We start from the raw sequence: 13,763 nt of genomic DNA, 5'->3' as shown, positions 1-13,763 counted from the left end.
TATTGAAAAATAACTCTTTTCTTCAAAATATAGAGTATATATATTAAAGGGTTTCAAATCTCACATTAAAGTATATTATATTATCATTTTAAGTTAAAGTATTTAAACTAAATTTTTTTTACCCCACATTGAAAAAACTTGAATTTTTTTCTTGCGAACATAGAGTATATATATTAAAGGGCATCAAAATCCCATATTAAAAAGATACTATGTTATTCTTTTAAGTTAAAACATTTAAATCAAAAAGTTTTTTTTATCCCACATTGAAAAGACTTAATTTTTTTCTTATGAACATAGAATACATATATGAAAGGGTTTCAAATTCTATATTGAAAAAATATTTTTTTTTCTTGGGAACATAGAATATATATATACTAAAGAGTTTCAAATTTTACTTTTAAAAAATAAAATATTTTTTTAGTATTTATACAATGAACTTTAAAAAATATTAATAACTAATTAAAAATATAAAAAAAAGATATAAGAGAAAAGCTAAATTTTTTTTTTTAAAAAAATCTCATCTAGATTCATCCAGATCATGATTCAAATCTGCCAGGTCGATAGGGTTTTTAGATGGTAGTTGCACTAGCTAGTCTTGTCTTATTCATATCAGTCTAGTTATTAGTTTGACCAATTCTCAGATTAACCCACCGCACCGATACAGGTTTTAATAGGGATGGGAAATAAGACGTACGCAGATTGTTGAGTAAAGTCTTAAATTGCAAAGAAAATGCAGTGTTGTCACTATCCAATTGAATGCATGGAGAGAGCCATCGTGTAGTACAAATAGGACCTTATGTGGGTTGCCCATAAGCACATAACAAACAACAATATTCTACGTGGGAGTCCAAGTTTCGTTTTTTAAGATGGTTTTCTTCCTTTTTAGTGCCCTAAAAAACCAGGAAGTTATGGCTTCAAAATTGCTTTTTTCGTTGTGTTGCTTCTTTAGTTCTTATATTATCATTTCAAAATGCACTTCAAGTATTGGATGCTGCTGTGCCGGGCCTCTTCACTGACAAGGAAGCTCTACTTTCTTTTAAATCTCAGGTAATCGTTGATCCTTCAAATACTCTTTCCTCGTGGAACGACAACTCCAGCCCCTGTAACTGGACTCGTGTTGACTGTAGCCAGGTGCATCAAAGAGTCATTGGCCTTGATTTGTCTGGCCTTAGATTGACAGGTTCCATTAGCCCACATATTGGAAACCTATCCTTTCTTCGCTCTCTTCATCTACAGGAGAACCAATTTACAGGAGTTATTCCTGATCAAATTGGTGCTCTTTTCCGTTTGAAGGTCCTTAATATGAGCTTCAACACCATCAATGGCCCAATTCCTTTGAACATAACCAATTGCTTAAATCTCCAGATCCTGGACTTGATGCAAAATGAGATCTCAGGAGCAATTCCTGAGGAACTCAGCAACCTGAAAAGCCTTGAAATCCTCAAGCTGGGTGGAAACAAGCTCTGGGGTATGATTCCACCCGTCATTGCAAACATTTCCTCTCTCCTCACCCTAGATTTAGTCACCAATAATCTTGGTGGAATGATCCCTGCCGATTTGGGTCGTCTAGAGAACTTAAAACATCTTGACCTTAGTATCAATAATCTCACCGGCGATGTTCCTCTATCCCTGTACAACATTTCTTCTTTGGTTTTCCTCGCTGTTGCTTCAAACCAACTGCGAGGTCAAATTCCAATAGATGTTGGAGATAGACTCCCAAATCTTTTAAGCTTCAATTTTTGCATAAACAAATTTAATGGTTCAATTCCATGGTCTTTGCATAATCTTACAAACATACAGAGCATCCGTATGGCACACAATCTTTTCAGTGGATCAGTGCCACCACGACTTAGAAATCTTCCCAAATTGACATTCTACAATATTGGCTTCAATCAGATAAAAAGTTCTGGTGATGAGGGTCTCGATTTTCTCTCTTCTTTTTTACAAACAGTAGCTACCTGAAATTTCTTGCCATCGATGGCAATCTTCTGGAGGGTCTTATTCCAGAATCCATTGGAAATCTCTCGAGATCTCTTCGAAGTTTATACTTGGGAGGAAATCAAATATATGGAAGTATACCTGCCTCAATCAGACATCTTAGCAGCTTGGCTTTGCTAAATATAAAGCTATAATCATGTTTCTGGTGAAATTCCACCAGAAATTGGCGAGCTTACAGATCTGCAGGAGTTGCATTTGGCTGCAAATAAGATATCGGGGAGAATTCCGGACTCTCTTGGAAACCTCCAAAAACTCAATAAAATTGATCTTTCTGCCAACGAGTTGGTTGGAAGACTGCCCGCAACTTTTGTTAATTTCCAGCAGTTGCAGTCCATGGACCTATCCAGAAACAGGTTCAACGGAAGCATACCAAAAGAAATTTTCAATCTCTCCAGTTTGAGTGCAACTCTGAACCTGTCCAGAAACCAGCTGACAGGTCCTTTGCCTCAAGAGATCCAGAGGCTCGAAAATGTTGCAGCTGTTGATTTTTTCTCACAATTATTTGTCTGGAAGCATCCCAGATACAATTGGAAGCTGTAAGAGTTTGGAGGAGTTATTCATGGGCAACAATATGTTCTCTGGTTCCATTCCGGCTACTCTAGGAGATGTGAAGGGTTTGGAAATTCTTGACCTCTCTTCGAACCAATTATCAGGCACAATACCCAAAACTCTTGAAAACTTGCAGGCCCTTCTCTTGCTGAACCTCTCATTCAACAACCTTGAAGGACTTCTTCCCAAGGAAGGAGTAGCCTTTAGAAATCTTTCTAGAATTCATGTGGAAGGGAATTCGAAGCTTTGCTTGGATTTATCTTGTTGGAACAATCAACATCGTCAAAGAATATCCACTGCAATTTCTATTGTCATTGCCGGTATAGCCGCAGTTGCAGTATGCTCAGTGATAGCCGTTTTTCTGTGCGTAAGAAAAAGAAAAGGAGAAATTATGCCGAAGTCAGACTCAATCAAGCTGCAGCATCCCAAAATCTCTTACGGACAACTTCGTGAGGCAACTGGGAGTTTTGACGCTGCAAATCTGATAGGGAAGGGAAGTTTTGGGTCAGTTTACAAAGGTGAACTTAGGGATGCGACTGAGGTGGCAGTTAAGGTGCTTGACAGCGAGAAGTATGGATCCTGGAAAAGTTTTTTGGCTGAGTGCGAGGCTTTGAAGAATGTAAGGCATCGGAATCTCATTAAACTCATCACCTCATGCTCAAGTATGGATAATAGGGGCTTACAATTTGTGGCTTTGGTTTATGAGTACATGCATAATGGGAGCTTGGAAGAATGGATTAAGGGAAGTAGAAGGCGATTAGATGGAGGCTTGTTGAATATTTCGGAGAGGTTAAATGTGGCAATCGATGTTGCTTGTGCTGTGGATTACCTGCACCATGACTGTGAAATTCCAGTAGTTCACTGTGATTTGAAACCAAGTAATGTGCTTGTTGACGAAGACATGACTGCAAAGGTGGGAGACTTTGGTTTGGCAAAATTGCTGGCAGAGAGAGGAGCTGATAAACAGTCAATAAGTTCCACAGCTGGCCTCAGGGGCTCTGTAGGATACATTCCTCCAGGTTAGCTATTTAACTTGATCTTGGAATCTCAAATTGTTATTTGAACACTCGCGAGTGCTTTCATGCGCCTTTCTTTCTGCTTCTGTCTGGAGATCGCTTATGTGTTTACCATTTGTTTGAGTGTGCTTGCATGTCTTTGTATCTATGTCACTGAGAGGAAAAGGGTGAGTCCGGACCATCACCACTATTCAGAGAGGTTTTCATGACCATTAAGTGTTTTATTTTTACTGTTATTTGAAAAACCCTCCATTTCATGGCCATAGCCTTGGTTTTAGTTCAACTCCCTACTTGTATCTGAAATTAAATGCATTAATTTATATTTAATTGCATTTGAAATGCATGGACGTCTGCATCGCAGAATACGGTTTAGGATTGAAAGCAAACAACTTCGGGAGATGTATACAGCTATGGAGTTGTGCTGCTAGAGCTGTTCACCGGGAAGAGCCCAACACATGAAATCTTTTCTCGAGATTTGAGCCTAATCAAGTGGGTGAAGTCAGCTTTCCCTGCCAACATAGAAGAAGTAGTGGACCCTGAGCTACTCTTATCAATCAAAGATTCTCACCATGGCGCTCAGTTCGAGAGCCCTGAAAAAACAGCTTGAATGCTTGATCGCTATCCTCGGCGTCGGGCTATCCTGCACCGTCGAATCTCCCGATCAGCGAATTACCATGAGGGACTCTCTTCACAAGCTGAAAAGGGCCAGAGACACCCTTCTCAAACCAACGCTTGACCACAAACCATATCTAGACTTGGAAGGTGGAATTGTTCATCGCCGCATGAAGAGTTCTTAGATATTTTACTCTCCGTCTGGTTATTGCTGGTGTTCTATTAATTAGTATTATGATTTCTATGTAAGGAGTGAAGTTTCTATTAGTTATTTTACTGTCATCCGGCGCCATGCATGCTTTTTTAAGTCCCTGCTTGTATTTTATTTTGTTATACGGCAAATGAAAAATGGTTAATAATATTGGTCATTTTAGTTAAAGGTACTTCAAGCAGCACTTCTCATCGTTGCTAATCCAATTTACACATTAAAAATTGTTATTCTATGCTTGGTGAGATCCTCAATTTTGTGCAAGGATACTTGGTTTTTTCCATGACATTAATGTCATGATTGATTTTTATTTATGTATTTTTTTTTATTTATAATAAAATATTTTCAATATCTCATTTGATAGGTAAACGCTTCACTAGTTTCTAATAAAAATGACATGATAACTTCAAGTATAGTTTTGAAATTTGACCCGGCTAGGCGTGTTGACCTAAGATCTAGGGATAGAACCGGGGCGGGTTTAAAAAAAAACAAAAAAAGAAGAAAACTTAGTGTGACCCGACGGGTTTGATCCGGCCGCAAACCTGTTAACTTTTATTTTTTTATTAAAACGATATTATTTTAATTATTATTTTTTTAATTTGACCCAGTTAACTTGATAACCCAATTAAAATTTTAAATCTAGATTTTAGACTGAACCGAACACCGAGCCGATTCTTAAAACAATGACTTCAAGTATATAGAATATGAATTCCTCCGTAAGAGGAAGGGGATGGACGGCGAAAAAAAAAAAAAGGAAGAAGAAAAGTAAACAGCCAATTAGAAGACCGCCATGCTTGATCTGAAGCCAAATGAAAGCAACACCCAATTGACTCGTGAATTTCGACTTCTGTCCCTTGCTTGAACCCCAAGTCAAGAGGTAGATATTTCAAATAACATTAGCCATCGGCAAGCATTCTCTAGTCTCATTCACGTCAGTGCCGACTCTGAGTTAAAGTCATCTCAAACAATCCCAGGTTCTTGATGCAGTACTTGAAGAAAAATCAGCCATGAAAAAATCTGTGTTGTCAGTATCCAAATGAATGCCTGAAGAGGGCAATGCTTTTCGATTCAATAGATTAATGAGAATTCAGCAAAGAAAAAGCTGTGCTGTCAGTATCCTCAAACCAGTTTATAAATCAACGAAGATTAAGCTTCCGTTTGGATACGCTATTTGTTTCGTTTGGAAACGTGATTGAAACCATATTTTTTAAAAAATTTAATTTTTTTTATTAAAATTTAATATGATTTATATATTTTGAATTGTTTTGATGTGCTGATATTAAAAATAATTTAAAAAAAAAATAAAAAAAAATCATTGACATGCATTTCAATACGAAAAGTTATTTGAAAAGCAACCGCTATCACACTGCAAACATACTTTAAATCTCCTCCTTTTTCAGAATATCATTAGGCCAGCTGTTTATAAATTAAGATTCATATCTGTAGGGTTTCTTAATGACTGTTTATGTTATTTTGTAGAATTTCATGATTTATAAAACTAAATTTAACATACGGTATATCAATATTGATTTATGACAAATGGATGCCTAAAAAACAGAAACATTACAAGCATTAAACTTCAAATGATAACAATTCATGATTGTTATAAATGTTTAACAAGATATGAGAGAATGCCCTAAACATGAAATTGGGTAGAAATTAAGGAAACTAAAGCATGAAATAATTGTGCCAAAAAAAAAAAAAGTTAATTCAATACAAGTTTCAAGTAGCTAGTCAAGAAGATTAACTTAAATTGATTTAGATTAATAAAAAAAGTTAAAAAGATTAAAACAGCATCATTTTGAAAAAAAGTTAACTCGATGCAAGTTTCAGATAGCTAATCAAGAAGGTTAACTTGAATTGACTCAAATTAATAAAAAAAAATTAAAAAGATTAAAACGGCATTAATTTAAAAAAATAGAAAAACAAAGTCAAAGTTAAATGATTTTAACTGGGTTAGGGGTTGACCTACCGTGATGACCAAATCAACTTCGTGTTGTCATTATGTTAAGATTCAGCCCAAGCTAGGGGGTCGGTTGGATCCTAGGACCCTCCAAATAGAGCCAGGTTGAATAATAGTGGTAGGAATTGTTTGCACATATAAGAAAATATTCTTCTGATTTTCTTATTAAGAAAGTGAAAATTATAATATATAAGCTAACTTAAAAAACTAATTATACAGAAAATCAAAAAACAATTTTCATGAAATTTGCTCAAAATCTAGAAACTAAATATTAAGTTCTAACTTTAGAATTCCTGTAAAATCTTCAATAATTTGTAATGTATCCCCTCGAGTTAGTACATAGATATCATGCATGTTCAACTTGTTTGGAAACTATAAAAACACTATATTTGAAAGTTCTTTGGTGAGAATCCCAGTCAATTGATCATTAGATTTATTTTTAGACAACTATATAATTTCTTTATCTAATATCTCTTTAATGAAAAATATATCTACCCCTACATGTTTTGTACAATCATGTTAAACTAAATTATGAGCAATAACACATGTTGCTTTATTATCAAGTATAATTAAAATTGGTTACTTTAATGTATAACCCAAATCCTGTAATAAAAATCTTAACCACAACACTTCACAAAATCCAATGGTCATATCTCTTAATTCAACTTTTACATGTGAGCAAAAACACATTGTTTCTTTCTTCTTCATGTAACAAAATTATTGTCGATAAAAGTAAAGTAACCAAAAGTATATTGTCTATCATCTACTGCTTCAGTCTAGTCAATATCAATATATATAGCTATGCTTTGATAATCTATATTTATAGTAACAAGAATTTTCTTTCCAGATGTAGCCTTCATATATCTCAAAATATGCATAAGTGCTTCCATATGTTTTTCTCACGAACAATGCATAAATTAACTAATAGTATGCAATGCATAAGCCAAATTTAATCTCATGCTTGCTAAGTACATCAATCTCCTTACAAGTCTTTAGTATCTTTCTTTATCAGTTGATAACTTATTGGATTCTAGGGGTGATCATTTTTAATTCGATTCAGTTTTTATCAACAAAAAAAAAAGTAACCAAACCATTTAAAAAAACAAAACCGGTTCAAACCAACTGGTTTTAGTTCGGTTCAGTTATTTTGTAAAAAAACCGGTTCAAACTGGTTTGGCTCGGTTTCCAGTTTGGCTCGATTTTTTCCGATTTAGCTCAATTGTTTTCTGGTTTTTCAATTCGGTTTTGGTTTGGTTTTTTGGTTTTAGGTTTATAAAACCGAACTGATCAGTTTTTTCAAAACTCTAATCGATTTAATCGATGGTTTTTCATGGTTAGGTTTTTTTATTATTTTTTTTTTATTTTCTTAGTTTAATCAGTTTTTCAGTTTTTTTGTTCACCCCTATTGGACTCAACATATACATTTAGACCTTCTTTTACTAGTGTATCAACTAGTTAACATGCTAACATATTAATCTCTTGTAAAATATCTAATGTATTTTTTCTCTAATATAGAAAAAATTGCTTTATAAGATTGAGACATTTTGATTCCAAAAAAATATTTCAAATGACATGAGTTTTTCATTTCAAATTCCCTGACCACGAAATCTTAAAGGTTCTGCCTTTCTTCAAGATTATTTCATGTAACCACCATATCATCTATACATATAATAAATACATTAATCTTACCTTAATGTTTCTTTAGGGACAATATGTGTTCTAAAATTGCTTTAATGGTAACCAAAAACTATAATAAATTTTATGAAATTTTTTGAACCATAATCTCGAAGATTGCTTAAATCCATAAAAATATTATTTCAACTTGGATACCTTATGACTATATCCTTCACATATTAAGCACCCTAATAGGAGATCCATATAGACTTATTTAAATAATTTGTTGTACATAAAAAGTCTTATTCATATTGACTGTTGTAACCCATTTTTGGGTCCCCATGATAAATAAAATAAATAGCCAAAGGAGGTTAGAAAAATAACGGAAGGCAGAAGCACTCAGAAGATGGTCATAAAATTGGTCAAGGAGTATAAAAATACAAAGATTGGATTTTTGACAGTATATTCTTGAAGGATGAAAGCCCTATTGAGAAGGAAAATTTGAATTTTGAGGAGAAAAGCCCAAATTTAGATTTTTATGGACTTAATTGGATTTTATTTGAATTTATAAAGGATTTGATTGCAAGAAAAAATTGATTTTTAAGTCAATTTGGGCTTTAATTAGAAGAAATTAAAGTTCTGGGGCCAAATTATGATTTTTAGGAATTTATTAAGTCAAATCAGGGGCTTAATTGCATAAATATTGAAGTTTAAGGGCCAATTAGGGACTTAATTAAGAAAATCCGAAACCAGGGACCAATTTGGAGAAGGCGCAAAGATAGAGGGGTCTGTTTGGAATTGTTTCAGGGGCTTAATTGAAGAAATTGGAAGTTTATTGATCAATTAGGGGCTCAATTGCATAAATCAGAGGCCAAGGACCAAAATGAAAAAGGCGGCCAACAAGAGGGGCGGGGACCGAATTTGAGGGACTGATTTGAAGTTTAGCCATTTAAATGAAACGGCGCGTTTTTACCCAAAACGACGCCGTTTCATTAAAAAAAAAAAAAAAAAAAAAAAAAAAGACCAGAACGGTGTCGTTTTGAACGACACTGTTCATCTTCCTCCTTCCCCCCGAAGAAGAGCAGCAGAAGAAGAAAACCATTTTCTTTTTTTCAAATCTTCCCGCCTCTCTCTCTTCGTCCCCACCACCTTTAAACATTGGCCGACCAGCCGTTGCACCGCACTAACGATGGTCCCCCGCAGTTCTGACCCTATAAATAGAGAAGAAAACCGAAGAAAAGAAAAGAAAAAAAAACCCGAAAAACCGAAGCCGAGGGAGGCCCGCCGCTCCCCGACAGCCGCTCCTCAACCCGCTCCTGGGTCCACGTCGAAATCGCGCCATGGTTCTATAAATAGAGAACCAAAAGGGAGAACGAGAGGGCGAAAAAAAAAGAAAAGAGAAAAAAACCCGAGAGAGGACCGGGAGAGAGAGGAGAGAGAGAGGAGACCGAAGAGAGAGAGCGAACCGAACAGCCGCAGCGCCGCCTAACGGAGCCTCCGCGCACGAGCCACACCACTGCCAGCGACCGCCTCCTCCACGCCAGGTACGTTTTCTTCCCCCCCCCTGTTTTCTTTGTTTTCTGCAAATATTTGCCTCCTGCATGCATTCTACATGCAGGAGGCGGGGGGGAGAAAATTAATTCCCCCCCCCGCTGGGCCTGGGGCCGCTGGGCCAGCCCGATGCTGGCCCAGCCTTGCAAGTCTGGGCCGGTCTTGGCCCAGACCGTAGGAGCTTTTCGGGCAGAGATCGGCCCACTTGAGTTTGCGGGCCGAGATCGGCCCACGTTTGTTTGCGGGCCGAGATCGGCCCGTCTCTTTTTTGGGGGCTGAGCCTGGCCCATTCATTTGGGCCGGCCCAGCCCTATAATATATTATATTATATTATTATAAATTATAATATATATGTGTGTATATGTTATATATATATAAAAAATATTTATAAAAAAATCTGAAAAATCTAAAAAAAAATGTTGTTACTTTCCTTTCATATATATATATATTTTTTTAAGGGGGTTTTGTATTTTTTTTTATATTGTGGAGGCATAAATTCAGTATTTAAAATATCTGATTTTCGTCGAGGCACCCGAAATTTTCAAAGATAAATTCATTTTTTTTCTTTAAAAAAAAATTCCTAAAATTCCTTGTTAAAATATTGTTGATTTTTTGCACATCTTTTTAAAATGACTTAATATTAGTTTGTATTTTTTATGCTGTGGAGATACAAATTCAGTATTAAAAATACCCGATTTCGTCAAAAAAAATATATATTGTTTTAAAAAAAAAATATTTTTCTTGCGTGTTGCATACGGCCAATACTCTAACATGTTTTGAATGTTCTTTTTATATAAAAAAAAATATTGTAAGTTTTAAAAATGTGTTTTCGCATAGATTTCTTAAACACAAATTATTTTCTTACATTTCTGGATTTTACAACATGTTTGTAAAACTCCAAAGGGTATTGGCCAATATTCCAAAAACTATAAAAAATTTATTTTGAGGGGGGAATTCATTTATTATTCACCGTTAATGTTTGGATAAAGAAATCCTTAAAAGGATGAATATCCAAAATATTATTGGGAGTAATAAATCCGCACACATTCTTGAAAGAAGCCTTGATTATAATCGAGGACATTTCAAAATTTAATTTTTTTATTATTATCCCACGATTTATGAGTCGCAAACTCTTGAAATACTAAGGGAAAAATGAGCTTTCAAAGCACATGGAATCTCCTTAGATTTCTATCCAAAATCAATTGACGAGCCTAGAAAATACCAACATCATAGCAATTATAAAGCAAACCAAACACCAAGCAGCTTACCTTAGGTAGGGCGTACTAGGGGTGCTAATACCTTCCCTTTACGCAACCAGTCCCTTACCTTAGAATCTCTGAAAGACCAGTTAGGTTTCCTAGTGACCAAAATACTAGGTGGCGACTCCAAAGAACCAAATCCGCAAAATAGAACAAAACGAAAGTCGTCAATCGAATGTCGCAAAAACAAACTTTTTTTGTTTGATATTTTTTTTTTTTTGGGGTGCGACAGGATGGCGACTCCGCTGGGGACCCTTGGACTAAGCTTGATTTGTTTGTTTGTTTATGTTATGTGTTATTGGTTTTTGTTTTCTTATGATGCTTTGTTTAAAAGCTTTAACATATATCTTTACATTCTATCATACATGGCATAGTCATGCATCACTTTATTATTATTATTATATTTTGGAGTGCACACACATGTAACTCTAAGTTTAAGTGGGGGACTAGCAGCTTGCCTTATGACTTGAGTCAAGGTTTAAGTTTGTGTAAACCCCAACTCTTTGCTGAGTGTTTAGACTGATTGTGATTGGTACAAGTATCATCCCACTATCTGCTAGACCTCCATATCGCCTTTACGAAGGTTGATCACTGGAACAGCAAGAGACCCTCTTTTAGAGACCCAGTAGTAAACCTACCTTATGTCTCACGTAGAAGAACTAGAACCTATCCTTGCTGCATCCATACCCAATAAAAGGTTGTATCCATACCCAATAAAACATGCATTTTTCAATCATGCATCCATCACAATCATACATTTCTCTCATACATCTATGCACGCATCGTCGCAGATCGTGAAACATAGGTCTCACATCCAAAGTCCACCAAACCCGGTCCAGATCAAGAATGGAAAACGAAGAAAGAGCTCATTTAGAGTCGCACTACCAGACCGAGTTGGAATCTGTGAAAAATGAAGTTTCTAGACTGACCAATCTGCTTGAGCAACTTTTAAGAGCCAAGAACGGGGAGGGAACGTCTACCCAACCACCTATAGGAGCACCGTCAGTTCATATCCCAGGGATATATCAGAACTTGGGGGCAGATTCAGTGACGGGGCAGCACTTTGCGCCTGCCATTCCCATTCAGCCCCCTCAAGCTCACATCACTGTAGACGGGCCTTCCAATAATAGGTCCACTAGTTTTATGAACGATGACAAGATATCAGCTTTGGAAGAAAGGTTAAGAGCAGTCGAGGGAAATGACTGGTTTGACCCCATGCTAGCGTCTGAAATATGCTTGGTACCAAACATCACGGTACCAAAATATTTTAGGATACCAGAGTTTATAAAGTATAGTGGGTTGGAATGCCCAAACACTCACCTTCGATCTTATTGCAATAAGATGACTGAGGTGATTCATGACGATAAGTTACTGATCTACTTTTTCCAAGACAGTCTATCGGGGTCGGCGCTAAGTTGGTACATGAGGTTGGATAATGCCAAGATCAAGAAATGGAAGGATTTAGTTGAGGCTTTCCTTAAGCAATACAAGTTCAATTTGGAAATTGCTCCAGATCGAACGAGCCTTATGTCAATGGAAAAGAGAAGCCAAGAATCAGTAAGGGCTTATGCGCAAAGGTGGAGGGACGAGGCCATGCATGTGCAACCCCCTTTGATAGAAACGGAGATGGTGACTTTGTTCGCCAACACATTCAAGGCACCCTACTATGAGCATTTAATGGGTAGCTCATCTCAACATTTTTATGATGCTGTACGCATAGCGGAAAGAATAGAGCAAGGGATTAAAGCTGGACGCATAATTGAACCATTGGAGACAAAGGGTTTTTTTTCGGGAGAAAATTGAAAGGTCCCGTTAACAACTTTGAAGGTGGGTCCAATGACAAGATAACAGATTCATATCACCCACAAATACCTACCTCCCATGGGGCCCACATAAACTTTAACAAACCTTTTTCCCCTAATCGAGCAAATGGCCAGTCAAACACCCAAAACAACCACCAAAGACCACACACAAGATACATTTCAGAACAACTACCGCCATTACCCATGCCTCTGAAGGACATATATGCCAAACTACTGAGCATTGGACAAATAACTCATATCCCTACATTACCACTACAGCCACCATTCCCCATCTGGTATAAGCCCGAGCTGACTTGCGAGTACCATGCTGGTATTCCCGGGCATTGTCTTGAAACGTGCTATGGTTTCAAGAACAAGTTATTGAAGCTCATCAAGATAGGATGGGTGTCATTTGAAGACACACCCAATATCAGTTCAAATCCATTGCCTGGTCATGACAAAAGTGATAGGGGATAAAGGGTTGGAAAACCTTGGTCAAGAATCTTCGATAATGAAGAAGGCGAGATCGAAAGAGAAGACAAGGAAACGCAAGTAGGGAAGGAAAATGAAGCATTGCCTCGGTTCACTTTCCACATACTAGAAGAAGTTTCAGAACGGGTTGACCCAAGAACTTCTCGTAGTTTTCAAAATGTAAAACAACTTCATTTGCCTTAGCATGTTTTTGTCATTGCTTTTGTCATTGCTTTTATTTTCTCTAGTGAGCATTCAGGGCTCATATTGTCAGCCAGATTTTTGTGTTTGAGCCTACCTTTTTCTTTAAATAAATGATGAGATTATGCACTTTTTAAACAAGGTTTAGTGGTTACAAAGAATGTATCATAAAATCATTTGATATGAGATTTAAGAAAAGCTAACCCTAAAGTACAACCCTTCACTCACTAAAAAAGTTTATCACTGGCTGAATGAATTTCTTCTCTATATAAAAGCCTAGACTAGGATCACACCCCTACACTGGGGGCAAGACGAGATGTGTTATGAAAAGTCTTACGTGTTTAAAATTGGATGTAAGCTTATAGATTTGAAAACCAAGCTAAAGCATTTGACAAAAGCATGACAAAGAGGCAAATACAAGTCATACATTTTGAGAAAAGGACTACTTGAAGAAAGTCAAAGATTTCTTCTCCAAGAATATGATAGGCAACACGAGAGATAAATCCAGCATACGACTTC

General features: G+C 36.4%; 1 pseudogene; it reads left to right on the top strand.

Moving 5' to 3' along the window:
- The first annotated feature begins 894 nt into the window (after positions 1-894).
- Positions 895-4,469, top strand: LOC118037038 (uncharacterized; annotated as a pseudogene).
- Positions 4,470-13,763: the final 9,294 nt, after the last annotated feature.

The sequence above is a fragment of the Populus alba genome, chromosome 4 (genome assembly GCF_005239225.2).
Source record: "Populus alba chromosome 4, ASM523922v2, whole genome shotgun sequence".
Lineage (NCBI taxonomy): Eukaryota > Viridiplantae > Streptophyta > Magnoliopsida > Malpighiales > Salicaceae > Populus > Populus alba.
Note: the sequence above shows the minus strand (reverse complement) of the source record. Positions and strands in the feature narration are given on the sequence as shown.